General features: G+C 51.6%; 15 non-coding genes across 15 annotated transcripts; 9 read left to right on the plus strand and 6 right to left on the minus strand.

The window, feature by feature from the left end:
* Positions 1-1,054: 1,054 nt before the first annotated feature.
* Positions 1,055-1,147, plus strand: trnay-gua (transfer RNA tyrosine (anticodon GUA)). The gene is made up of 2 exons: positions 1,055-1,091; positions 1,112-1,147. It is a non-coding gene; the product is annotated as a tRNA-Tyr (tRNA).
* Positions 1,148-2,420: 1,273 nt separating this feature from the next.
* On the minus strand, positions 2,421-2,493 carry trnar-acg (transfer RNA arginine (anticodon ACG)). Its single transcript has one exon. It is a non-coding gene; the product is annotated as a tRNA-Arg (tRNA).
* Positions 2,494-3,905: 1,412 nt separating this feature from the next.
* trnay-gua (transfer RNA tyrosine (anticodon GUA)) lies at positions 3,906-3,998 on the plus strand. Its single transcript has 2 exons — positions 3,906-3,942; positions 3,963-3,998. It is a non-coding gene; the product is annotated as a tRNA-Tyr (tRNA).
* Positions 3,999-5,271: 1,273 nt separating this feature from the next.
* Positions 5,272-5,344, minus strand: trnar-acg (transfer RNA arginine (anticodon ACG)). Its single transcript has one exon. It is a non-coding gene; the product is annotated as a tRNA-Arg (tRNA).
* Positions 5,345-6,756: 1,412 nt separating this feature from the next.
* trnay-gua (transfer RNA tyrosine (anticodon GUA)) lies at positions 6,757-6,849 on the plus strand. Its single transcript has 2 exons — positions 6,757-6,793; positions 6,814-6,849. It is a non-coding gene; the product is annotated as a tRNA-Tyr (tRNA).
* A 1,273-nt stretch (positions 6,850-8,122) lies between these two features.
* On the minus strand, positions 8,123-8,195 carry trnar-acg (transfer RNA arginine (anticodon ACG)). Its single transcript has one exon. It is a non-coding gene; the product is annotated as a tRNA-Arg (tRNA).
* Positions 8,196-9,607: 1,412 nt separating this feature from the next.
* On the plus strand, positions 9,608-9,700 carry trnay-gua (transfer RNA tyrosine (anticodon GUA)). The gene is made up of 2 exons: positions 9,608-9,644; positions 9,665-9,700. It is a non-coding gene; the product is annotated as a tRNA-Tyr (tRNA).
* A 1,273-nt stretch (positions 9,701-10,973) lies between these two features.
* On the minus strand, positions 10,974-11,046 carry trnar-acg (transfer RNA arginine (anticodon ACG)). Its single transcript has one exon. It is a non-coding gene; the product is annotated as a tRNA-Arg (tRNA).
* Positions 11,047-12,458: 1,412 nt separating this feature from the next.
* trnay-gua (transfer RNA tyrosine (anticodon GUA)) lies at positions 12,459-12,551 on the plus strand. Its single transcript has 2 exons — positions 12,459-12,495; positions 12,516-12,551. It is a non-coding gene; the product is annotated as a tRNA-Tyr (tRNA).
* A 2,758-nt stretch (positions 12,552-15,309) lies between these two features.
* Positions 15,310-15,402, plus strand: trnay-gua (transfer RNA tyrosine (anticodon GUA)). Its single transcript has 2 exons — positions 15,310-15,346; positions 15,367-15,402. It is a non-coding gene; the product is annotated as a tRNA-Tyr (tRNA).
* A 1,273-nt stretch (positions 15,403-16,675) lies between these two features.
* Positions 16,676-16,748, minus strand: trnar-acg (transfer RNA arginine (anticodon ACG)). Its single transcript has one exon. It is a non-coding gene; the product is annotated as a tRNA-Arg (tRNA).
* Positions 16,749-18,160: 1,412 nt separating this feature from the next.
* Positions 18,161-18,253, plus strand: trnay-gua (transfer RNA tyrosine (anticodon GUA)). Its single transcript has 2 exons — positions 18,161-18,197; positions 18,218-18,253. It is a non-coding gene; the product is annotated as a tRNA-Tyr (tRNA).
* A 1,273-nt stretch (positions 18,254-19,526) lies between these two features.
* Positions 19,527-19,599, minus strand: trnar-acg (transfer RNA arginine (anticodon ACG)). The gene has a single exon. It is a non-coding gene; the product is annotated as a tRNA-Arg (tRNA).
* Positions 19,600-21,011: 1,412 nt separating this feature from the next.
* On the plus strand, positions 21,012-21,104 carry trnay-gua (transfer RNA tyrosine (anticodon GUA)). Its single transcript has 2 exons — positions 21,012-21,048; positions 21,069-21,104. It is a non-coding gene; the product is annotated as a tRNA-Tyr (tRNA).
* A 2,758-nt stretch (positions 21,105-23,862) lies between these two features.
* trnay-gua (transfer RNA tyrosine (anticodon GUA)) lies at positions 23,863-23,955 on the plus strand. The gene is made up of 2 exons: positions 23,863-23,899; positions 23,920-23,955. It is a non-coding gene; the product is annotated as a tRNA-Tyr (tRNA).
* Positions 23,956-25,347: the final 1,392 nt, after the last annotated feature.

The raw sequence follows: 25,347 nt of genomic DNA on the forward strand, positions 1-25,347 counted from the left end.
GTGCAGCTGCTTCTGTGCGCCAGCAGACCGTTGCTTTTTCTTTCCAAAAAGAGACTTTTTTGATAACATTTGCAAGCATACATTACATAACAGTTGAAATTTGACATGACATCAAGTGCAGTACAGATCAGTTTCTCTCATTACACTACAAGAGGTGCCTCACTGTACTTGCCAGCATTTCACGTGCGACATTCTGTGGTGCGTACAAGCAGCTCCGTGGAGCAGTAACTCTTCCAAACACTCAGTACTTCCTTGGAAGAAAATGAAGCCTCCTGTCAGTCACACGGGCTTCTCGGCTGCTCCTTCACACTGGTGGCGGTTGCTAGTTTCCGCTCACTTCGCTTGCCTTCCGTCAGCTCCAGCTCTTTTCGGCTTCTTTCATCATTTTTCTGGCTTGCGGTCCTGCAGCTGCTCGCCTGCTGGTGCTCAGACATGCTGACTGGAGCAAAGCATTGAATATGTTCTCGCAGGCGGCCAACCGGAAGCAGGATTTCCTTGCAGGCCGCAGGTCAACTAGGAGGGACACCTGCCAAGCTTCAGTGCGTCCCTCGGGACATAGTCCTGGACCTTGGAATGTGCCAATCGGCAACGCTCGGTCGTCGACAGCTCCTCGCACCGGAAGACCAGCAAAATTCGGACAGACCAAAGTGCGGCTTTCACCGCGTTGAAGTTCCTCTCGCAGCAGTTGATGCTTATCGTGGTGTGCGTCACTTGGCATTGCCAAGTCAGGACTTTCAGATAATGAGAGTGCCTACTGCGCTGAGAAGGGACTTGAGAAAGCGACGCCAAAGGTGGCGCGCCCAAGTAAGTCAGCTTGCCTGGTGTCCCGAGTCATAATGCAAAGTTTGCATAAATCTGCCAGCCAGGAAGGAGTGCACGCTATCAGCTTGCGATCCACAGACGGAAGCCTTATCCATTACACTACTCGCACAAGCTGCGGGGAGCAGCTGGCGGCTCACGGTGCCACAGTGCTGCGCCATCAATAGGCGCACAAGGCCCTGAGTGGCCAAAAGTGCATGGCACTAAATCAGCTGCATGTGCCACAACTCCTGCCCCTTCGATAGCTCAGCTGGTAGAGCGGAGGACTGTAGAGGAAAATCAAAACACTGACATGCTTAGGTCGCTGGTTCAATTCCGGCTCGAAAGAACAACGGCCTTTTTCCACTACGTCTGCACAATGCCACAATTTGCTCGAGGCAGCACTCTAAATTTCACAAGTACACAAAGCGCTCGGATCTTGCGAACAAGGCGCACCAACCCCCTTTTCCTCTCTCATAACAGCCCGCACACAGTTCTTTCACTTCTGCACTTGCACCTGCTGCTCAGCACACAGCCCTGTACCTCAAAAATACACTTCCGACACAACATTACACAACTCTTCAAATTTCACCTCCGATAAAGTGCAATGCACATCCCTTACTTTCAATACACTACATCAGCTGCCTCACTACACTTGCCGAACTAGCTTATATTTACAATGTACATTTACATTTCATCACCAACATTCTCCGCGGCCACAGCCCCAGGGCTTTTACACAGTTTCCAGCCGCTCGCTATACTATGGCGCCAGGCTCTTACAGAGTGGCCATTCCTCACGCACCCTTTTGCGTCAGCTGCCCCAAGCAGGGAGTTCTTTGAAGTAGTATGCTCAGCACTCACTAGAAAACAAAAGAAATCTTGTGTCAGTCAGACAGGGTTCTAGGCTGCACCCTGACGCTCGGGGTGGCTGCTCGTTTCCGCTCAGCTGGCTTGCCTTGCGCAAGCTCCGGCTCTTTTTGGCTTCGTCCATGGTTATTGTGGCTTGCGGTCCTGCAGCTGCTCGCCTGCTGGTGCTCGCACATGCTGATTGGAGCAAAGCATTGAATGCCTTGAGGCAGCCGGCCAAGCCGAAGCAGGATTTCCCTGCTGCTCACGGACCAAGTTGAGGGTGGTGCTGAGGAGCTCCTGCCAAACAAGCTAGGCTAACAACCCCAACAACACTGGGGAATTAGCTCAAGTGGTAGAGCGCTCGCTTTGCATGCGAGAGGTAGCGGGATCGATGCCTGCATTCTCCACTTCTTTCTTAGCTCCGCTCCGCTCGGCCAGTTCTTGGCACTCAACAGTGGCGCCGGCTCTTCTTCTCCCAATTGGTTGCACCTGCTCAGCCACAAAGTGCTGAAAAGGCTTCATATCCTTTCTTGTGCTGTGGCAAGCAAGGCTTCTTGACTTTTCCACCTTGGAAAGCTGAGTTGAGTGAAGGGGAAAAGAAAAGGCTTTGCAGCATTGCATACTTTGAGTGCGGATTACATTGAGGAGCTTCGCATTTTGAGAGTGAAAAATGCCTACGCCGCTATGAAGGCACTTGCCCTGCAAGGAATCAGGCAGCACGGCCAGCTCGCAAGCGCAGAAAGTCACAATGCATAGTTTGTACAAAAACAGCACGAGCCAGGTAGGAGTCGAACCTACAATCTTCTGATCCGTAGTCAGACACGTTATCCATTGCGCCACTGGCCCCAAAGGTACCTTCGCACTTGCAGCTCACAGTCTGCACAGCTGCAGTGTTTGCAGCTCCACGGGTGGGAATGGTCAGAGTCGCTTGGTGATCAATCAGCAAAGAGAATCACCTTCACTGCTTCCCTTCCATGCTTGAGCTTGAACAGTGGTGAAGTACACGAGCATGCAAAGCAAGGTTATCCTTAGGTTTCTGCCGCAATTCCAGCTCAAAGGTGCAGCTGCCATTTTGGAGTCAGCAGCAATTAGCCGAAGCCAGTGCTCTTAACTTGACAGGTTGCTTTGAAGGAACATGTTGTCGCCAATGCGCAGAATGTCTCCTTTGCTCTCTGAAAACACCCTGCACACAGCTGTTTCACGTGTGCAGCTGCTTCTGTGCGCCAGCAGACCGTTGCTTTTTCTTTCCAAAAAGAGACTTTTTTGATAACATTTGCAAGCATACATTACATAACAGTTGAAATTTGACATGACATCAAGTGCAGTACAGATCAGTTTCTCTCATTACACTACAAGAGGTGCCTCACTGTACTTGCCAGCATTTCACGTGCGACATTCTGTGGTGCGTACAAGCAGCTCCGTGGAGCAGTAACTCTTCCAAACACTCAGTACTTCCTTGGAAGAAAAAGAAGCCTCCTGTCAGTCACACGGGCTTCTCGGCTGCTCCTTCACACTGGTGGCGGTTGCTAGTTTCCGCTCACTTCGCTTGCCTTCCGTCAGCTCCAGCTCTTTTCGGCTTCTTTCATCATTTTTCTGGCTTGCGGTCCTGCAGCTGCTCGCCTGCTGGTGCTCAGACATGCTGACTGGAGCAAAGCATTGAATATGTTCTCGCAGGCGGCCAACCGGAAGCAGGATTTCCTTGCAGGCCGCAGGTCAACTAGGAGGGACACCTGCCAAGCTTCAGTGCGTCCCTCGGGACATAGTCCTGGACCTTGGAATGTGCCAATCGGCAACGCTCGGTCGTCGACAGCTCCTCGCACCGGAAGACCAGCAAAATTCGGACAGACCAAAGTGCGGCTTTCACCGCGTTGAAGTTCCTCTCGCAGCAGTTGATGCTTATCGTGGTGTGCGTCACTTGGCATTGCCAAGTCAGGACTTTCAGATAATGAGAGTGCCTACTGCGCTGAGAAGGGACTTGAGAAAGCGACGCCAAAGGTGGCGCGCCCAAGTAAGTCAGCTTGCCTGGTGTCCCGAGTCATAATGCAAAGTTTGCATAAATCTGCCAGCCAGGAAGGAGTGCACGCTATCAGCTTGCGATCCACAGACGGAAGCCTTATCCATTACACTACTCGCACAAGCTGCGGGGAGCAGCTGGCGGCTCACGATGACACAGTGCTGCGCCATCAATAGGCGCACAAGGCCCTGAGTGGCCAAAAGTGCATGGCACTAAATCAGCTGCATGTGCCACAACTCCTGCCCCTTTGATAGCTCAGCTGGTAGAGCGGAGGACTGTAGAGGAAAATCAAAACACTGACATCCTTAGGTCGCTGGTTCAATTCCGGCTCGAAGGAACAACGGCCTTTTTCCACTACGTCTGCACAATGCCACAATTTGCTCGAGGCAGCACTCTAAATTTCACAAGTACACAACGCGCTCGGATCTTGCGAACAAGGCGCACCAACCCCCTTTTCCTCTCTCATAACAGCCCGCACACAGTTCTTTCACTTCTGCACTTGCACCTGCTGCTCAGCACACAGCCCTGTACCTCAAAAATACACTTCCGACACAACATTACACAACTCTTCAAATTTCACCTCCGATAAAGTGCAATGCACATCCCTTACTTTCAATACACTACATCAGCTGCCTCACTACACTTGCCGAACTAGCTTATATTTACAATGTACATTTACATTTCATCACCAACATTCTCCGCTGCCACAGCCCCAGGGCTTTTACACAGTTTCCAGCCGCTCGCTATACTATGGCGCCAGACTCTTACAGAGTGGCCTTTCCTCACGCACCCTTTTGCGTCAGCTGCTCCAAGCAGGCAGTTCTTTGAAGTACTATGTTCAGCACTCACTAGAAAACAAAAGAAATCTTGTGTCAGTCAGACAGGGTTCCAGGCTGCACCCTGACGCTCGGGGTGGCTGCTCGTTTCCGCTCAGCTGGCTTGCCTTGCGCAAGCTCCGGCTCTTTTTGGCTTCGTCCATGGTTATTGTGGCTTGCGGTCCTGCAGCTGCTCTCCTGCTGGTGCTCGCACATGCTGATTGGAGCAAAGCATTGAATGCCTTGAGGCAGCCGGCCAAGCCGAAGCAGGATTTCCCTGCTGCTCACGGACCAAGTTGAGGGTGGTGCTGAGGAGCTCCTGCCAAACAAGCTAGGCTAACAACCCCAACAACACTGGGGAATTAGCTCAAGTGGTAGAGCGCTCGCTTTGCATGCGAGAGGTAGCGGGATTGATGCCTGCATTCTCCACTTCTTTCTTAGCTCCGCTCCGCTCGGCCAGTTCTTGGCACTCAACAGTGGCGCCGGCTCTTCTTCTCCCAATTGGTTGCACCTGCTCAGCCACAAAGTGCTGAAAAGGCTTCATATCCTTTCTTGTGCTGTGGCAAGCAAGGCTTCTTGACTTTTCCACCTTGGAAAGCTGAGTTGAGTGAAGGGGAAAAGAAAAGGCTTTGCAGCATTGCATACTTTGAGTGCGGATTGCATTGAGGAGCTTCGCATTTTGAGAGTGAAAAAAGCCTACGCCGCTATGAAGGCACTTGCCCTGCAAGGAATCAGGCAGCACGGCCAGCTCGCAAGCGCAGAAAGTCACAATGCATAGTTTGTACAAAAACAGCACGAGCCAGGTAGGAGTCGAACCTACAATCTTCTGATCCGTAGTTAGACACGTTATCCATTGCGCCACTGGCCCCAAAGGTATATTTGCACTTGCAGCTCACAGTCTGCACAGCTGCGGTGTTTGCAGCTCCACGGGTGGGAATGGTCAGAGTCGCTTGGTGATCAATCAGCAAAGAGAATCACCTTCACTGCTTCCCTTCCATGCTTGAGCTTGAACAGTGGTGAAGTACACGAGCATGCAAAGCAAGGTTATCCTTAGGTTTCTGCCGCAATTCCAGCTCAAAGGTGCAGCTGCCATTTTGGAGTAAGCAGCAATTAGCCGAAGCCAGTGCTCTTAACTTGACAGGTTGCTTTGAAGGAACATGTTGTCGCCAATGCGCAGAATGTCTCCTTTGCTCTCTGAAAACACCCTGCACACAGCTGTTTCACATGTGCAGCTGCTTCTGTGCGCCAGCAGACCGTTGCTTTTTCTTTCCAAAAAGAGACTTTTTTGATAACATTTGCAAGCATACATTACATAACAGTTGAAATTTGACATGACATCAAGTGCAATACAGATCAGTTTCTCTCATTACACTACAAGAGGTGCCTCACTGTACTTGCCAGCATTTCACGTGCGACATTCTGTGGTGCGTACAAGCAGCTCCGTGGAGCAGTAACTCTTCCAAACACTCAGTACTTCCTTGGAAGAAAAAGAAGCCTCCTGTCAGTCACACGGGCTTCTCGGCTGCTCCTTCACACTGGTGGCGGTTGCTAGTTTCCGCTCACTTCGCTTGCCTTCCGTCAGCTCCAGCTCTTTTCGGCTTCTTTCATCATTTTTCTGGCTTGCGGTCCTGCAGCTGCTCGCCTGCTGGTGCTCAGACATGCTGACTGGAGCAAAGCATTGAATATGTTCTCGCAGGCGGCCAACCGGAAGCAGGATTTCCTTGCAGGCCGCAGGTCAACTAGGAGGGACACCTGCCAAGCTTCAGTGCGTCCCTCGGGACATAGTCCTGGACCTTGGAATGTGCCAATCGGCAACGCTCGGTCGTCGACAGCTCCTCGCACCGGAAGACCAGCAAAATTCGGACAGACCAAAGTGCGGCTTTCACCGCGTTGAAGTTCCTCTCGCAGCAGTTGATGCTTATCGTGGTGTGCGTCACTTGGCATTGCCAAGTCAGGACTTTCAGATAATGAGAGTGCCTACTGCGCTGAGAAGGGACTTGAGAAAGCGACGCCAAAGGTGGCGCGCCCAAATAAGTCAGCTTGCCTGGTGTCCCGAGTCATAATGCAAAGTTTGCATAAATCTGCCAGCCAGGAAGGAGTGCACGCTATCAGCTTGCGATCCACAGACGGAAGCCTTATCCATTACACTACTCGCACAAGCTGCGGGGAGCAGCTGGCGGCTCACGGTGCCACAGTGCTGCGCCATCAATAGGCGCACAAGGCCCTGAGTGGCCAAAAGTGCATGGCACTAAATCAGCTGCATGTGCCACAACTCCTGCCCCTTCGATAGCTCAGCTGGTAGAGCGGAGGACTGTAGAGGAAAATCAAAACACTGACATCCTTAGGTCGCTGGTTCAATTCCGGCTCGAAGGAACAACGGCCTTTTGCCACTACGTCTGCACAATGCCACAATTTGCTCGAGGCAGCACTCTAAATTTCACAAGTACACAACGCGCTCGGATCTTGCGAACAAGGCGCACCAACCCCCTTTTCCTCTCTCATAACAGCCCGCACACAGTTCTTTCACTTCTGCACTTGCACCTGCTGCTCAGCACACAGCCCTGTACCTCAAAAATACACTTCCGACACAACATTACACAACTCTTCAAATTTCACCTCCGATAAAGTGCAATGCACATCCCTTACTTTCAATACACTACATCAGCTGCCTCACTACACTTGCCGAACTAGCTTATATTTACAATGTACATTTACATTTCATCACCAACATTCTCCGCTGCCACAGCCCCAGGGCTTTTACACAGTTTCCAGCCGCTCGCTATACTATGGCGCCAGACTCTTACAGAGTGGCCTTTCCTCACGCACCCTTTTGCGTCAGCTGCCCCAAGCAGGGAGTTCTTTGAAGTAGTATGCTCAGCACTCACTAGAAAACAAAAGAAATCTTGTGTCAGTCAGACAGGGTTCTAGGCTGCACCCTGACGCTCGGGGTGGCTGCTCGTTTCCGCTCAGCTGGCTTGCCTTGCGCAAGCTCCGGCTCTTTTTGGCTTCGTCCATGGTTATTGTGGCTTGCGGTCCTGCAGCTGCTCGCCTGCTGGTGCTCGCACATGCTGATTGGAGCAAAGCATTGAATGCCTTGAGGCAGCCGGCCAAGCCGAAGCAGGATTTCCCTGCTGCTCACGGACCAAGTTGAGGGTGGTGCTGAGGAGCTCCTGCCAAACAAGCTAGGCTAACAATCCCAACAACACTGGGGAATTAGCTCAAGTGGTAGAGCGCTCGCTTTGCATGCGAGAGGTAGCGGGGTCGATGCCTGCATTCTCCACTTCTTTCTTAGCTCCGCTCCGCTCGGCCAGTTCTTGGCACTCAACAGTGGCGCCGGCTCTTCTTCTCCCAATTGGTTGCACCTGCTCAGCCACAAAGTGCTGAAAAGGCTTCATATCCTTTCTTGTGCTGTGGCAAGCAAGGCTTCTTGACTTTTCCACCTTGGAAAGCTGAGTTGAGTGAAGGGGAAAAGAAAAGGCTTTGCAGCATTGCATACTTTGAGTGCGGATTGCATTGAGGAGCTTCGCATTTTGAGAGTGAAAAATGCCTACGCCGCTATGAAGGCACTTGCCCTGCAAGGAATCAGGCAGCACGGCCAGCTCGCAAGCGCAGAAAGTCACAATGCATAGTTTGTACAAAAACAGCACGAGCCAGGTAGGAGTCGAACCTACAATCTTCTGATCCGTAGTCAGACACGTTATCCATTGCGCCACTGGCCCCAAAGGTACATTCACACTTGCAGCTCACAGTCTGCACAGCTGCGGTGTTTGCAGCTCCACGGGTGGGAATGGTCAGAGTCGCTTGGTGATCAATCAGCAAAGAGAATCACCTTCACTGCTTCCCTTCCATGCTTGAGCTTGAACAGTGGTGAAGTACACGAGCATGCAAAGCAAGGTTACCCTTAGGTTTCTGCCGCAATTCCAGCTCAAAGGTGCAGCTGCCATTTTGGAGTAAGCAGCAATTAGCCGAAGCCAGTGCTCTTAACTTGACAGGTTGCTTTGAAGGAACATGTTGTCGCCAATGCGCAGAATGTCTCCTTTGCTCTCTGAAAACACCCTGCACACAGCTGTTTCACATGTGCAGCTGCTTCTGTGCGCCAGCAGACCGTTGCTTTTTCTTTCCAAAAAGAGACTTTTTTGATAACATTTGCAAGCATACATTACATAACAGTTGAAATTTGACATGACATCAAGTGCAATACAGATCAGTTTCTCTCATTACACTACAAGAGGTGCCTCACTGTACTTGCCAGCATTTCACGTGCGACATTCTGTGGTGCGTACAAGCAGCTCCGTGGAGCAGTAACTCTTCCAAACACTCAGTACTTCCTTGGAAGAAAAAGAAGCCTCCTGTCAGTCACACGGGCTTCTCGGCTGCTCCTTCACACTGGTGGCGGTTGCTAGTTTCCGCTCACTTCGCTTGCCTTCCGTCAGCTCCAGCTCTTTTCGGCTTCTTTCATCATTTTTCTGGCTTGCGGTCCTGCAGCTGCTCACCTGCTGGTGCTCAGACATGCTGACTGGAGCAAAGCATTGAATATGTTCTCGCAGGCGGCCAACCGGAAGCAGGATTTCCTTGCAGGCCGCAGGTCAACTAGGAGGGACACCTGCCAAGCTTCAGTGCGTCCCTCGGGACATAGTCCTGGACCTTGGAATGTGCCAATCGGCAACGCTCGGTCGTCGACAGCTCCTCGCACCGGAAGACCAGCAAAATTCGGACAGACCAAAGTGCGGCTTTCACCGCGTTGAAGTTCCTCTCGCAGCAGTTGATGCTTATCGTGGTGTGCGTCACTTGGCATTGCCAAGTCAGGACTTTCAGATAATGAGAGTGCCTACTGCGCTGAGAAGGGACTTGAGAAAGCGACGCCAAAGGTGGCGCGCCCAAATAAGTCAGCTTGCCTGGTGTCCCGAGTCATAATGCAAAGTTTGCATAAATCTGCCAGCCAGGAAGGAGTGCACGCTATCAGCTTGCGATCCACAGACGGAAGCCTTATCCATTACACTACTCGCACAAGCTGCGGGGAGCAGCTGGCGGCTCACGGTGCCACAGTGCTGCGCCATCAATAGGCGCACAAGGCCCTGAGTGGCCAAAAGTGCATGGCACTAAATCAGCTGCATGTGCCACAACTCCTGCCCCTTCGATAGCTCAGCTGGTAGAGCGGAGGACTGTAGAGGAAAATCAAAACACTGACATCCTTAGGTCGCTGGTTCAATTCCGGCTCGAAGGAACAACGGCCTTTTGCCACTACGTCTGCACAATGCCACAATTTGCTCGAGGCAGCACTCTAAATTTCACAAGTACACAACGCGCTCGGATCTTGCGAACAAGGCGCACCAACCCCCTTTTCCTCTCTCATAACAGCCCGCACACAGTTCTTTCACTTCTGCACTTGCACCTGCTGCTCAGCACACAGCCCTGTACCTCAAAAATACACTTCCGACACAACATTACACAACTCTTCAAATTTCACCTCCGATAAAGTGCAATGCACATCCCTTACTTTCAATACACTACATCAGCTGCCTCACTACACTTGCCGAACTAGCTTATATTTACAATGTACATTTACATTTCATCACCAACATTCTCCGCTGCCACAGCCCCAGGGCTTTTACACAGTTTCCAGCCGCTCGCTATACTATGGCGCCAGACTCTTACAGAGTGGCCTTTCCTCACGCACCCTTTTGCGTCAGCTGCCCCAAGCAGGGAGTTCTTTGAAGTAGTATGCTCAGCACTCACTAGAAAACAAAAGAAATCTTGTGTCAGTCAGACAGGGTTCTAGGCTGCACCCTGACGCTCGGGGTGGCTGCTCGTTTCCGCTCAGCTGGCTTGCCTTGCGCAAGCTCCGGCTCTTTTTGGCTTCGTCCATGGTTATTGTGGCTTGCGGTCCTGCAGCTGCTCGCCTGCTGGTGCTCGCACATGCTGATTGGAGCAAAGCATTGAATGCCTTGAGGCAGCCGGCCAAGCCGAAGCAGGATTTCCCTGCTGCTCACGGACCAAGTTGAGGGTGGTGCTGAGGAGCTCCTGCCAAACAAGCTAGGCTAACAATCCCAACAACACTGGGCAATTAGCTCAAGTGGTAGAGCGCTCGCTTTGCATGCGAGAGGTAGCGGGGTCGATGCCTGCATTCTCCACTTCTTTCTTAGCTCCGCTCCGCTCGGCCAGTTCTTGGCACTCAACAGTGGCGCCGGCTCTTCTTCTCCCAATTGGTTGCACCTGCTCAGCCACAAAGTGCTGAAAAGGCTTCATATCCTTTCTTGTGCTGTGGCAAGCAAGGCTTCTTGACTTTTCCACCTTGGAAAGCTGAGTTGAGTGAAGGGGAAAAGAAAAGGCTTTGCAGCATTGCATACTTTGAGTGCGGATTGCATTGAGGAGCTTCGCATTTTGAGAGTGAAAAATGCCTACGCCGCTATGAAGGCACTTGCCCTGCAAGGAATCAGGCAGCACGGCCAGCTCGCAAGCGCAGAAAGTCACAATGCATAGTTTGTACAAAAACAGCACGAGCCAGGTAGGAGTCGAACCTACAATCTTCTGATCCGTAGTCAGACACGTTATCCATTGCGCCACTGGCCCCAAAGGTACATTCACACTTGCAGCTCACAGTCTGCACAGCTGCGGTGTTTGCAGCTCCACGGGTGGGAATGGTCAGAGTCGCTTGGTGATCAATCAGCAAAGAGAATCACCTTCACTGCTTCCCTTCCATGCTTGAGCTTGAACAGTGGTGAAGTACACGAGCATGCAAAGCAAGGTTACCCTTAGGTTTCTGCCGCAATTCCAGCTCAAAGGTGCAGCTGCCATTTTGGAGTAAGCAGCAATTAGCCGAAGCCAGTGCTCTTAACTTGACAGGTTGCTTTGAAGGAACATGTTGTCGCCAATGCGCAGAATGTCTCCTTTGCTCTCTGAAAACACCCTGCACACAGCTGTTTCACATGTGCAGCTGCTTCTGTGCGCCAGCAGACCGTTGCTTTTTCTTTCCAAAAAGAGACTTTTTTGATAACATTTGCAAGCATACATTACATAACAGTTGAAATTTGACATGACATCAAGTGCAATACAGATCAGTTTCTCTCATTACACTACAAGAGGTGCCTCACTGTACTTGCCAGCATTTCACGTGCGACATTCTGTGGTGCGTACAAGCAGCTCCGTGGAGCAGTAACTCTTCCAAACACTCAGTACTTCCTTGGAAGAAAAAGAAGCCTCCTGTCAGTCACACGGGCTTCTCGGCTGCTCCTTCACACTGGTGGCGGTTGCTAGTTTCCGCTCACTTCGCTTGCCTTCCGTCAGCTCCAGCTCTTTTCGGCTTCTTTCATCATTTTTCTGGCTTGCGGTCCTGCAGCTGCTCGCCTGCTGGTGCTCAGACATGCTGACTGGAGCAAAGCATTGAATATGTTCTCGCAGGCGGCCAACCGGAAGCAGGATTTCCTTGCAGGCCGCAGGTCAACTAGGAGGGACACCTGCCAAGCTTCAGTGCGTCCCTCGGGACATAGTCCTGGACCTTGGAATGTGCCAATCGGCAACGCTCGGTCGTCGACAGCTCCTCGCACCGGAAGACCAGCAAAATTCGGACAGACCAAAGTGCGGCTTTCACCGCGTTGAAGTTCCTCTCGCAGCAGTTGATGCTTATCGTGGTGTGCGTCACTTGGCATTGCCAAGTCAGGACTTTCAGATAATGAGAGTGCCTACTGCGCTGAGAAGGGACTTGAGAAAGCGACGCCAAAGGTGGCGCGCCCAAGTAAGTCAGCTTGCCTGGTGTCCCGAGTCATAATGCAAAGTTTGCATAAATCTGCCAGCCAGGAAGGAGTGCACGCTATCAGCTTGCGATCCACAGACGGAAGCCTTATCCATTACACTACTCGCACAAGCTGCGGGGAGCAGCTGGCGGCTCACGGTGCCACAGTGCTGCGCCATCAATAGGCGCACAAGGCCCTGAGTGGCCAAAAGTGCATGGCACTAAATCAGCTGCATGTGCCGCAACTCCAGCCCCTTCGATAGCTCAGCTGGTAGAGCGGAGGACTGTAGAGGAAAATCAAAACACTGACATCCTTAGGTCGCTGGTTCAATTCCGGCTCGAAGGAACAACGGCCTTTTTCCACTACGTCTGCACAATGCCACAATTTGCTCGAGGCAGCACTCTAAATTTCACAAGTACACAACGCGCTCGGATCTTGCGAACAAGGCGCACCAACCCCCTTTTCCTCTCTCATAACAGCCCGCACACAGTTCTTTCACTTCTGCACTTGCACCTGCTGCTCAGCACACAGCCCTGTACCTCAAAAATACACTTCCGACACAACATTACACAACTCTTCAAATTTCACCTCCGATAAAGTGCAATGCACATCCCTTACTTTCAATACACTACATCAGCTGCCTCACTACACTTGCCGAACTAGCTTATATTTACAATGTACATTTACATTTCATCACCAACATTCTCCGCTGCCACAGCCCCAGGGCTTTTACACAGTTTCCAGCCGCTCGCTATACTATGGCGCCAGACTCTTACAGAGTGGCCTTTCCTCACGCACCCTTTTGCGTCAGCTGCCCCAAGCAGGGAGTTCTTTGAAGTAGTATGCTCAGCACTCACTAGAAAACAAAAGAAATCTTGTGTCAGTCAGACAGGGTTCTAGGCTGCACCCTGACGCTCGGGGTGGCTGCTCGTTTCCGCTCAGCTGGCTTGCCTTGCGCAAGCTCCGGCTCTTTTTGGCTTCGTCCATGGTTATTGTGGCTTGCGGTCCTGCAGCTGCTCGCCTGCTGGTGCTCGCACATGCTGATTGGAGCAAAGCATTGAATGCCTTGAGGCAGCCGGCCAAGCCGAAGCAGGATTTCCCTGCTGCTCACGGACCAAGTTGAGGGTGGTGCTGAGGAGCTCCTGCCAAACAAGCTAGGCTAACAACCCCAACAACACTGGGTAATTAGCTCAAGTGATAGAGCGCTAGCTTTGCATGCGAGAGGTAGTGGGATCGATGCCTGCATTCTCCACTTCTTTCTTAGCTCCGCTCCGCTCGGCCAGTTCTTGGCACTCAACAGTGGCGCCGGCTCTTCTTCTCCCAATTGGTTGCACCTGCTCAGCCACAAAGTGCTGAAAAGGCTTCATATCCTTTCTTGTGCTGTGGCAAGCAAGGCTTCTTGACTTTTCCACCTTGGAAAGCTGAGTTGAGTGAAGGGGAAAAGAAAAGGCTTTGCAGCATTGCATACTTTGAGTGCGGATTGCATTGAGGAGCTTCGCATTTTGAGAGTGAAAAATGCCTACGCCGCTATGAAGGCACTTGCCCTGCAAGGAATCAGGCAGCACGGCCAGCTCGCAAGCGCAGAAAGTCACAATGCATAGTTTGTACAAAAACAGCACGAGCCAGGTCAGAGTCGAACCTACAATCTTCTGATCCGTAGTCAGACACGTTATCCATTGCGCCACTGGCCCCAAAGGTACATTTGCACTTGCAGCTCACAGTCTGCACAGCTGCAGTGTTTGCAGCTCCACGGGTGGGAATGGTCAGAGTCGCTTGGTGATCAATCAGCAAAGAGAATCACCTTCACTGCTTCCCTTCCATGCTTGAGCTTGAACAGTGGTGAAGTACACGAGCATGCAAAGCAAGGTTATCCTTAGGTTTCTGCCGCAATTCCAGCTCAAAGGTGCAGCTGCCATTTTGGAGTAAGCAGCAATTAGCCGAAGCCAGTGCTCTTAACTTGACAGGTTGCTTTGAAGGAACATGTTGTCGCCAATGCGCAGAATGTCTCCTTTGCTCTCTGAAAACACCCTGCACACAGCTGTTTCACATGTGCAGCTGCTTCTGTGCGCCAGCAGACCGTTGCTTTTTCTTTCCAAAAAGAGACTTTTTTGATAAAATTTGCAAGCATACATTACATAACAGTTGAAATTTGACATGACATCAAGTGCAATACAGATCAGTTTCTCTCATTACACTACAAGAGGTGCCTCACTGTACTTGCCAGCATTTCACGTGCGACATTCTGTGGTGCGTACAAGCAGCTCCGTGGAGCAGTAACTCTTCCAAACACTCAGTACTTCCTTGGAAGAAAAAGAAGCCTCCTGTCAGTCACACGGGCTTCTCGGCTGCTCCTTCACACTGGTGGCGGTTGCTAGTTTCCGCTCACTTCGCTTGCCTTCCGTCAGCTCCAGCTCTTTTCGGCTTCTTTCATCATTTTTCTGGCTTGCGGTCCTGCAGCTGCTCGCCTGCTGGTGCTCAGACATGCTGACTGGAGCAAAGCATTGAATATGTTCTCGCAGGCGGCCAACCGGAAGCAGGATTTCCTTGCAGGCCGCAGGTCAACTAGGAGGGACACCTGCCAAGCTTCAGTGCGTCCCTCGGGACATAGTCCTGGACCTTGGAATGTGCCAATCGGCAACGCTCGGTCGTCGACAGCTCCTCGCACCGGAAGACCAGCAAAATTCGGACAGACCAAAGTGCGGCTTTCACCGCGTTGAAGTTCCTCTCGCAGCAGTTGATGCTTATCGTGGTGTGCGTCACTTGGCATTGCCAAGTCAGGACTTTCAGATAATGAGAGTGCCTACTGCGCTGAGAAGGGACTTGAGAAAGCGACGCCAAAGGTGGCGCGCCCAAGTAAGTCAGCTTGCCTGGTGTCCCGAGTCATAATGCAAAGTTTGCATAAATCTGCCAGCCAGGAAGGAGTGCACGCTATCAGCTTGCGATCCACAGACGGAAGCCTTATCCATTACACTACTCGCACAAGCTGCGGGGAGCAGCTGGCGGCTCACGGTGCCACAATGCTGCGCCATCAATAGGCGCACAAGGCCCTGAGTGGCCAAAAGTGCATGGCACTAAATCAGCTGCATGTGCCACAACTCCTGCCCCTTTGATAGCTCAGCTGGTAGAGCGGAGGACTGTAGAGGAAAATCAAAACACTGACATCCTTAGGTCGCTGGTTCAATTCCGGCTCGAAGGAACAACGGCCTTTTTCCACTACGTCTGCACAATGCCACAATTTGCTCGAGGCAGCACTCTAAATTTCACAAGTACACAACGCGCTCGGATCTTGCGAACAAGGCGCACCAACCCCCTTTTCCTCTCTCATAACAGCCCGCACACAGTTCTTTCACTTCTGCACTTGCACCTGCTGCTCAGCACACAGCCCTGTACCTCAAAAATACACTTCCGACACAACATTACACAACTCTTCAAATTTCACCTCCGATAAAGTGCAATGCACATCCCTTACTTTCAATACACTACATCAGCTGCCTCACTACACTTGCCGAACTAGCTTATATTTACAATGTACATTTACATTTCATCACCAACATTCTCCGCTGCCACAGCCCCAGGGCTTTTACACAGTTTCCAGCCGCTCGCTATACTATGGCGCCAGACTCTTACAGAGTGGCCTTTCCTCACGCACCCTTTTGCGTCAGCTGCCCCAAGCAGGGAGTTCTTTGAAGTAGTATGCTCAGCACTCACTAGAAAACAAAAGAAATCTTGTGTCAGTCAGACAGGGTTCTAGGCTGCACCCTGACGCTCGGGGTGGCTGCTCGTTTCCGCTCAGCTGGCTTGCCTTGCGCAAGCTCCGGCTCTTTTTGGCTTCGTCCATGGTTATTGTGGCTTGCGGTCCTGCAGCTGCTCGCCTGCTGGTGCTCGCACATGCTGATTGGAGCAAAGCATTGAATGCCTTGAGGCAGCCGGCCAAGCCGAAGCAGGATTTCCCTGCTGCTCACGGACCAAGTTGAGGGTGGTGCTGAGGAGCTCCTGCCAAACAAGCTAGGCTAACAACCCCAACAACACTGGGGAATTAGCTCAAGTGGTAGAGCGCTCGCTTTGCATGCGAGAGGTAGCGGGATCGATGCCTGCATTCTCCACTTCTTTCTTAGCTCCGCTCCGCTCGGCCAGTTCTTGGCACTCAACAGTGGCGCCGGCTCTTCTTCTCCCAATTGGTTGCACCTGCTCAGCCACAAAGTGCTGAAAAGGCTTCATATCCTTTCTTGTGCTGTGGCAAGCAAGGCTTCTTGACTTTTCCACCTTGGAAAGCTGAGTTGAGTGAAGGGGAAAAGAAAAGGCTTTGCAGCATTGCATACTTTGAGTGCGGATTGCATTGAGGAGCTTCGCATTTTGAGAGTGAAAAATGCCTACGCCGCTATGAAGGCACTTGCCCTGCAAGGAATCAGGCAGCACGGCCAGCTCGCAAGCGCAGAAAGTCACAATGCATAGTTTGTACAAAAACAGCACGAGCCAGGTAGGAGTCGAACCTACAATCTTCTGATCCGTAGTCAGACACGTTATCCATTGCGCCACTGGCCCCAAAGGTACATTTGCACTTGCAGCTCACAGTCTGCACAGCTGCGGTGTTTGCAGCTCCACGGGTGGGAATGGTCAGAGTCGCTTGGTGATCAATCAGCAAAGAGAATCACCTTCACTGCTTCCCTTCCATGCTTGAGCTTGAACAGTGGTGAAGTACACGAGCATGCAAAGCAAGGTTATCCTTAGGTTTCTGCCGCAATTCCAGCTCAAAGGTGCAGCTGCCATTTTGGAGTAAGCAGCAATTAGCCGAAGCCAGTGCTCTTAACTTGACAGGTTGCTTTGAAGGAACATGTTGTCGCCAATGCGCAGAATGTCTCCTTTGCTCTCTGAAAACACCCTGCACACAGCTGTTTCACATGTGCAGCTGCTTCTGTGCGCCAGCAGACCGTTGCTTTTTCTTTCCAAAAAGAGACTTTTTTGATAACATTTGCAAGCATACATTACATAACAGTTGAAATTTGACATGACATCAAGTGCAATACAGATCAGTTTCTCTCATTACACTACAAGAGGTGCCTCACTGTACTTGCCAGCATTTCACGTGCGACATTCTGTGGTGCGTACAAGCAGCTCCGTGGAGCAGTAACTCTTCCAAACACTCAGTACTTCCTTGGAAGAAAAAGAAGCCTCCTGTCAGTCACACGGGCTTCTCGGCTGCTCCTTCACACTGGTGGCGGTTGCTAGTTTCCGCTCACTTCGCTTGCCTTCCGTCAGCTCCAGCTCTTTTCGGCTTCTTTCATCATTTTTCTGGCTTGCGGTCCTGCAGCTGCTCGCCTGCTGGTGCTCAGACATGCTGACTGGAGCAAAGCATTGAATATGTTCTCGCAGGCGGCCAACCGGAAGCAGGATTTCCTTGCAGGCCGCAGGTCAACTAGGAGGGACACCTGCCAAGCTTCAGTGCGTCCCTCGGGACATAGTCCTGGACCTTGGAATGTGCCAATCGGCAACGCTCGGTCGTCGACAGCTCCTCGCACCGGAAGACCAGCAAAATTCGGACAGACCAAAGTGCGGCTTTCACCGCGTTGAAGTTCCTCTCGCAGCAGTTGATGCTTATCGTGGTGTGCGTCACTTGGCATTGCCAAGTCAGGACTTTCAGATAATGAGAGTGCCTACTGCGCTGAGAAGGGACTTGAGAAAGCGACGCCAAAGGTGGCGCGCCCAAGTAAGTCAGCTTGCCTGGTGTCCCGAGTCATAATGCAAAGTTTGCATAAATCTGCCAGCCAGGAAGGAGTGCACGCTATCAGCTTGCGATCCACAGACGGAAGCCTTATCCATTACACTACTCGCACAAGCTGCGGGGAGCAGCTGGCGGCTCACGGTGCCACAATGCTGCGCCATCAATAGGCGCACAAGGCCCTGAGTGGCCAAAAGTGCATGGCACTAAATCAGCTGCATGTGCCACAACTCCTGCCCCTTTGATAGCTCAGCTGGTAGAGCGGAGGACTGTAGAGGAAAATCAAAACACTGACATCCTTAGGTCGCTGGTTCAATTCTGGCTCGAAGGAACAACGGCCTTTTTCCACTACGTCTGCACAATGCCACAATTTGCTCGAGGCAGCACTCTAAATTTCACAAGTACACAACGCGCTCGGATCTTGCGAACAAGGCGCACCAACCCCCTTTTCCTCTCTCATAACAGCCCGCACACAGTTCTTTCACTTCTGCACTTGCACCTGCTGCTCAGCACACAGCCCTGTACCTCAAAAATACACTTCCGACACAACATTACACAACTCTTCAAATTTCACCTCCGATAAAGTGCAATGCACATCCCTTACTTTCAATACACTACATCAGCTGCCTCACTACACTTGCCGAACTAGCTTATATTTACAATGTACATTTACATTTCATCACCAACATTCTCCGCTGCCACAGCCCCAGGGCTTTTACACAGTTTCCAGCCGCTCGCTATACTATGGCGCCAGACTCTTACAGAGTGGCCTTTCCTCACGCACCCTTTTGCGTCAGCTGCCCCAAGCAGGGAGTTCTTTGAAGTAGTATGCTCAGCACTCACTAGAAAACAAAAGAAATCTTGTGTCAGTCAGACAGGGTTCTAGGCTGCACCCTGACGCTCGGGGTGGCTGCTCGTTTCCGCTCAGCTGGCTTGCCTTGCGCAAGCTCCGGCTCTTTTTGGCTTCGTCCATGGTTATTGTGGCTTGCGGTCCTGCAGCTGCTCGCCTGCTGGTGCTCGCACATGCTGATTGGAGCAAAGCATTGAATGCCTTGAGGCAGCCGGCCAAGCCGAAGCAGGATTTCCCTGCTGCTCACGGACCAAGTTGAGGGTGGTGCTGAGGAGCTCCTGCCAAACAAGCTAGGCTAACAACCCCAACAACACTGGGGAATTAGCTCAAGTGGTAGAGCGCTCGCTTTGCATGCGAGAGGTAGCGGGATCGATGCCTGCATTCTCCACTTCTTTCTTAGCTCCGCTCCGCTCGGCCAGTTCTTGGCACTCAACAGTGGCGCCGGCTCTTCTTCTCCCAATTGGTTGCACCTGCTCAGCCACAAAGTGCTGAAAAGGCTTCATATCCTTTCTTGTGCTGTGGCAAGCAAGGCTTCTTGACTTTTCCACCTTGGAAAGCTGAGTTGAGTGAAGGGGAAAAGAAAAGGCTTTGCAGCATTGCATACTTTGAGTGCGGATTGCATTGAGGAGCTTCGCATTTTGAGAGTGAAAAATGCCTACGCCGCTATGAAGGCACTTGCCCTGCAAGGAATCAGGCAGCACGGCCAGCTCGCAAGCGCAGAAAGTCACAATGCATAGTTTGTACAAAAACAGCACGAGCCAGGTAGGAGTCGAACCTACAATCTTCTGATCCGTAGTCAGACACGTTATCCATTGCGCCACTGGCCCCAAAGGCACATGTGCACTTGCAGCTCACAGTCTGCACAGCTGCGGTGTTTGCAGCTCCACGGGTGGGAATGGTCAGAGTCGCTTGGTGATCAATCAGCAAAGAGAATCACCTTCACTGCTTCCCTTCCATGCTTGAGCTTGAACAGTGGTGAAGTACACGAGCATGCAAAGCAAGGTTATCCTTAGGTTTCTGCCGCAATTCCAGCTCAAAGGTGCAGCTGCCATTTTGGAGTAAGCAGCAATTAGCCGAAGCCAGTGCTCTTAACTTGACAGGTTGCTTTGAAGGAACATGTTGTCGCCAATGCGCAGAATGTCTCCTTTGCTCTCTGAAAACACCCTGCACACAGCTGTTTCACATGTGCAGCTGCTTCTGTGCGCCAGCAGACCGTTGCTTTTTCTTTCCAAAAAGAGACTTTTTTGATAACATTTGCAAGCATACATTACATAACAGTTGAAATTTGACATGACATCAAGTGCAATACAGATCAGTTTCTCTCATTACACTACAAGAGGTGCCTCACTGTACTTGCCAGCATTTCACGTGCGACATTCTGTGGTGCGTACAAGCAGCTCCGTGGAGCAGTAACTCTTCCAAACACTCAGTACTTCCTTGGAAGAAAAAGAAGCCTCCTGTCAGTCACACGGGCTTCTCGGCTGCTCCTTCACACTGGTGGCGGTTGCTAGTTTCCGCTCACTTCGCTTGCCTTCCGTCAGCTCCAGCTCTTTTCGGCTTCTTTCATCATTTTTCTGGCTTGCGGTCCTGCAGCTGCTCGCCTGCTGGTGCTCAGACATGCTGACTGGAGCAAAGCATTGAATATGTTCTCGCAGGCGGCCAACCGGAAGCAGGATTTCCTTGCAGGCCGCAGGTCAACTAGGAGGGACACCTGCCAAGCTTCAGTGCGTCCCTCGGGACATAGTCCTGGACCTTGGAATGTGCCAATCGGCAACGCTCGGTCGTCGACAGCTCCTCGCACCGGAAGACCAGCAAAATTCAGACAGACCAAAGTGCGGCTTTCACCGCGTTGAAGTTCCTCTCGCAGCAGTTGATGCTTATCGTGGTGTGCGTCACTTGGCATTGCCAAGTCAGGACTTTCAGATAATGAGAGTGCCTACTGCGCTGAGAAGGGACTTGAGAAAGCGACGCCAAAGGTGGCGCGCCCAAATAAGTCAGCTTGCCTGGTGTCCCGAGTCATAATGCAAAGTTTGCATAAATCTGCCAGCCAGGAAGGAGTGCACGCTATCAGCTTGCGATCCACAGACGGAAGCCTTATCCATTACACTACTCGCACAAGCTGCGGGGAGCAGCTGGCGGCTCACGGTGCCACAGTGCTGCGCCATCAATAGGCGCACAAGGCCCTGAGTGGCCAAAAGTGCATGGCACTAAATCAGCTGCATGTGCCACAACTCCAACCCCTTCGATAGCTCAGCTGGTAGAGCGGAGGACTGTAGAGGAAAATCAAAACACTGACATCCTTAGGTCGCTGGTTCAATTCCGGCTCGAAGGAACAACGGCCTTTTTCCACTACGTCTGCACAATGCCACAATTTGCTCGAGGCAGCACTCTAAATTTCACAAGTGCACAACGCGCTCGGATCTTGCGAACAAGGCGCACCAACCCCCTTTTCCTCTCTCATAACAGCCCGCACACAGTTCTTTCACTTCTGCACTTGCACCTGCTGCTCAGCACACAGCCCTGTACCTCAAAAATACACTTCCGACACAACATTACACAACTCTTCAAATTTCACCTCCGATAAAGTGCAATGCACATCCCTTACTTTCAATACACTACATCAGCTGCCTCACTACACTTGCCGAACTAGCTTATATTTACAATGTACATTTACATTTCATCACCAACATTCTCCGCTGCCACAGCCCCAGGGCTTTTACACAGTTTCCAGCCGCTCGCTATACTATGGCGCCAGACTCTTACAGAGTGGCCTTTCCTCACGCACCCTTTTGCGTCAGCTGCCCCAAGCAGGGAGTTCTTTGAAGTAGTATGCTCAGCACTCACTAGAAAACAAAAGAAATCTTGTGTCAGTCAGACAGGGTTCTAGGCTGCACCCTGACGCTCGGGGTGGCTGCTCGTTTCCGCTCAGCTGGCTTGCCTTGCGCAAGCTCCGGCTCTTTTTGGCTTCGTCCATGGTTATTGTGGCTTGCGGTCCTGCAGCTGCTCGCCTGCTGGTGCTCGCACATGCTGATTGGAGCAAAGCATTGAATGCCTTGAGGCAGCCGGTCAAGCCGAAGCAGGATTTCCCTGCTGCTCACGGACCAAGTTGAGGGTGGTGCTGAGGAGCTCCTGCCAAACAAGCTAGGCTAACAACCCCAACAACACTGGGGAATTAGCTCAAGTGATAGAGCGCTAGCTTTGCATGCGAGAGGTAGTGGGATCGATGCCTGCATTCTCCACTTCTTTCTTAGCTCCGCTCCGCTCGGCCAGTTCTTGGCACTCAACAGTGGCGCCGGCTCTTCTTCTCCCAATTGGTTGCACCTGCTCAGCCACAAAGTGCTGAAAAGGCTTCATATCCTTTCTTGTGCTGTGGCAAGCAAGGCTTCTTGACTTTTCCACCTTGGAAAGCTGAGTTGAGTGAAGGGGAAAAGAAAAGGCTTTGCAGCATTGCATACTTTGAGTGCGGATTGCATTGAGGAGCTTCGCATTTTGAGAGTGAAAAATGCCTACGCCGCTACGAAGGCACTTGCCCTGCAAGGAATCAGGCAGCACGGCCAGCTCGCAAGCGCAGAAAGTCACAATGCATAGTTTGTACAAAAACAGCACGAGCCAGGTCAGAGTCGAACCTACAATCTTCTGATCCGTAGTCAGACACATTATCCATTGCGCCACTGGCCCCAAAGGTACATTTGCACTTGCAGCTCACAGTCTGCACAGCTGCAGTGTTTGCAGCTCCACGGGTGGGAATGGTCAGAGTCGCTTGGTGATCAATCAGCAAAGAGAATCACCTTCACTGCTTCCCTTCCATGCTTGAGCTTGAACAGTGGTGAAGTACACGAGCATGCAAAGCAAGGTTATCCTTAGGTTTCTGCCGCAATTCCAGCTCAAAGGTGCAGCTGCCATTTTGGAGTAAGCAGCAATTAGCCGAAGCCAGTGCTCTTAACTTGACAGGTTGCTTTGAAGGAACATGTTGTCGCCAATGCGCAGAATGTCTCCTTTGCTCTCTGAAAACACCCTGCACACAGCTGTTTCACATGTGCAGCTGCTTCTGTGCGCCAGCAGACCGTTGCTTTTTCTTTCCAAAAAGAGACTTTTTTGATAACATTTGCAAGCATACATTACATAACAGTTGAAATTTGACATGACATCAAGTGCAATACAGATCAGTTTCTCTCATTACACTACAAGAGGTGCCTCACTGTACTTGCCAGCATTTCACGTGCGACATTCTGTGGTGCGTACAAGCAGCTCCGTGGAGCAGTAACTCTTCCAAACACTCAGTACTTCCTTGGAAGAAAAAGAAGCCTCCTGTCAGTCACACGGGCTTCTCGGCTGCTCCTTCACACTGGTGGCGGTTGCTAGTTTCCGCTCACTTCGCTTGCCTTCCGTCAGCTCCAGCTCTTTTCGGCTTCTTTCATCATTTTTCTGGCTTGCGGTCCTGCAGCTGCTCGCCTGCTGGTGCTCAGACATGCTGACTGGAGCAAAGCATTGAATATGTTCTCGCAGGCGGCCAACCGGAAGCAGGATTTCCTTGCAGGCCGCAGGTCAACTAGGAGGGACACCTGCCAAGCTTCAGTGCGTCCCTCGGGACATAGTCCTGGACCTTGGAATGTGCCAATCGGCAACGCTCGGTCGTCGACAGCTCCTCGCACCGGAAGACCAGCAAAATTCGGACAGACCAAAGTGCGGCTTTCACCGCGTTGAAGTTCCTCTCGCAGCAGTTGATGCTTATCGTGGTGTGCGTCACTTGGCATTGCCAAGTCAGGACTTTCAGATAATGAGAGTGCCTACTGCGCTGAGAAGGGACTTGAGAAAGCGACGCCAAAGGTGGCGCGCCCAAGTAAGTCAGCTTGCCTGGTGTCCCGAGTCATAATGCAAAGTTTGCATAAATCTGCCAGCCAGGAAGGAGTGCACGCTATCAGCTTGCGATCCACAGACGGAAGCCTTATCCATTACACTACTCGCACAAGCTGCGGGGAGCAGCTGGCGGCTCACGGTGCCACAGTGCTGCGCCATCAATAGGCGCACAAGGCCCTGAGTGGCCAAAAGTGCATGGCACTAAATCAGCTGCATGTGCCACAACTCCTGCCCCTTCGATAGCTCAGCTGGTAGAGCGGAGGACTGTAGAGGAAAATCAAAACACTGACATCCTTAGGTCGCTGGTTCAATTCCGGCTCGAAGGAACAACGGCCTTTTTCCACTACGTCTGCACAATGCCACAATTTGCTCGAGGCAGCACTCTAAATTTCACAAGTACACAACGCGCTCGGATCTTGCGAACAAGGCGCACCAACCCCCTTTTCCTCTCTCATAACAGCCCGCACACAGTTCTTTCACTTCTGCACTTGCACCTGCTGCTCAGCACACAGCCCTGTACCTCAAAAATACACTTCCGACACAACATTACACAACTCTTCAAATTTCACCTCCGATAAAGTGCAATGCACATCCCTTACTTTCAATACACTACATCAGCTGCCTCACTACACTTGCCGAACTAGCTTATATTTACAATGTACATTTACATTTCATCACCAACATTCTCCGCTGCCACAGCCCCAGGGCTTTTACACAGTTTCCAGCCGCTCGCTATACTATGGCGCCAGACTCTTACAGAGTGGCCTTTCCTCACGCACCCTTTTGCGTCAGCTGCCCCAAGCAGGGAGTTCTTTGAAGTAGTATGCTCAGCACTCACTAGAAAACAAAAGAAATCTTGTGTCAGTCAGACAGGGTTCTAGGCTGCACCCTGACGCTCGGGGTGGCTGCTCGTTTCCGCTCAGCTGGCTTGCCTTGCGCAAGCTCCGGCTCTTTTTGGCTTCGTCCATGGTTATTGTGGCTTGCGGTCCTGCAGCTGCTCGCCTGCTGGTGCTCGCACATGCTGATTGGAGCAAAGCATTGAATGCCTTGAGGCAGCCGGTCAAGCCGAAGCAGGATTTCCCTGCTGCTCACGGACCAAGTTGAGGGTGGTGCTGAGGAGCTCCTGCCAAACAAGCTAGGCTAACAACCCCAACAACACTGGGGAATTAGCTCAAGTGATAGAACGCTAGCTTTGCATGCGAGAGGTAGTGGGATCGATGCCTGCATTCTCCACTTCTTTCTTGGCTCCGCTCCGCTCGGCCAGTTCTTGGCACTCAACAGTGGCGCCGGCTCTTCTTCTCCCAATTGGTTGCACCTGCTCAGCCACAAAGTGCTGAAAAGGCTTCATATCCTTTCTTGTGCTGTGGCAAGCAAGGCTTCTTGACTTTTCCACCTTGGAAAGCTGAGTTGAGTGAAGGGGAAAAGAAAAGGCTTTGCAGCATTGCATACTTTGAGTGCGGATTGCATTGAGGAGCTTCGCATTTTGAGAGTGAAAAATGCCTACGCCGCTATGAAGGCACTTGCCCTGCAAGGAATCAGGCAGCACGGCCAGCTCGCAAGCGCAGAAAGTCACAATGCATAGTTTGTACAAAAACAGCACGAGCCAGGTCAGAGTCGAACCTACAATCTTCTGATCCGTAGTCAGACACATTATCCATTGCGCCACTGGCCCCAAAGGTACATTTGCACTTGCAGCTCACAGTCTGCACAGCTGCAGT

Source organism: Heterodontus francisci, chromosome 5 (assembly GCF_036365525.1).
Source record: "Heterodontus francisci isolate sHetFra1 chromosome 5, sHetFra1.hap1, whole genome shotgun sequence".
NCBI classification, from domain to species: domain Eukaryota; kingdom Metazoa; phylum Chordata; class Chondrichthyes; order Heterodontiformes; family Heterodontidae; genus Heterodontus; species Heterodontus francisci.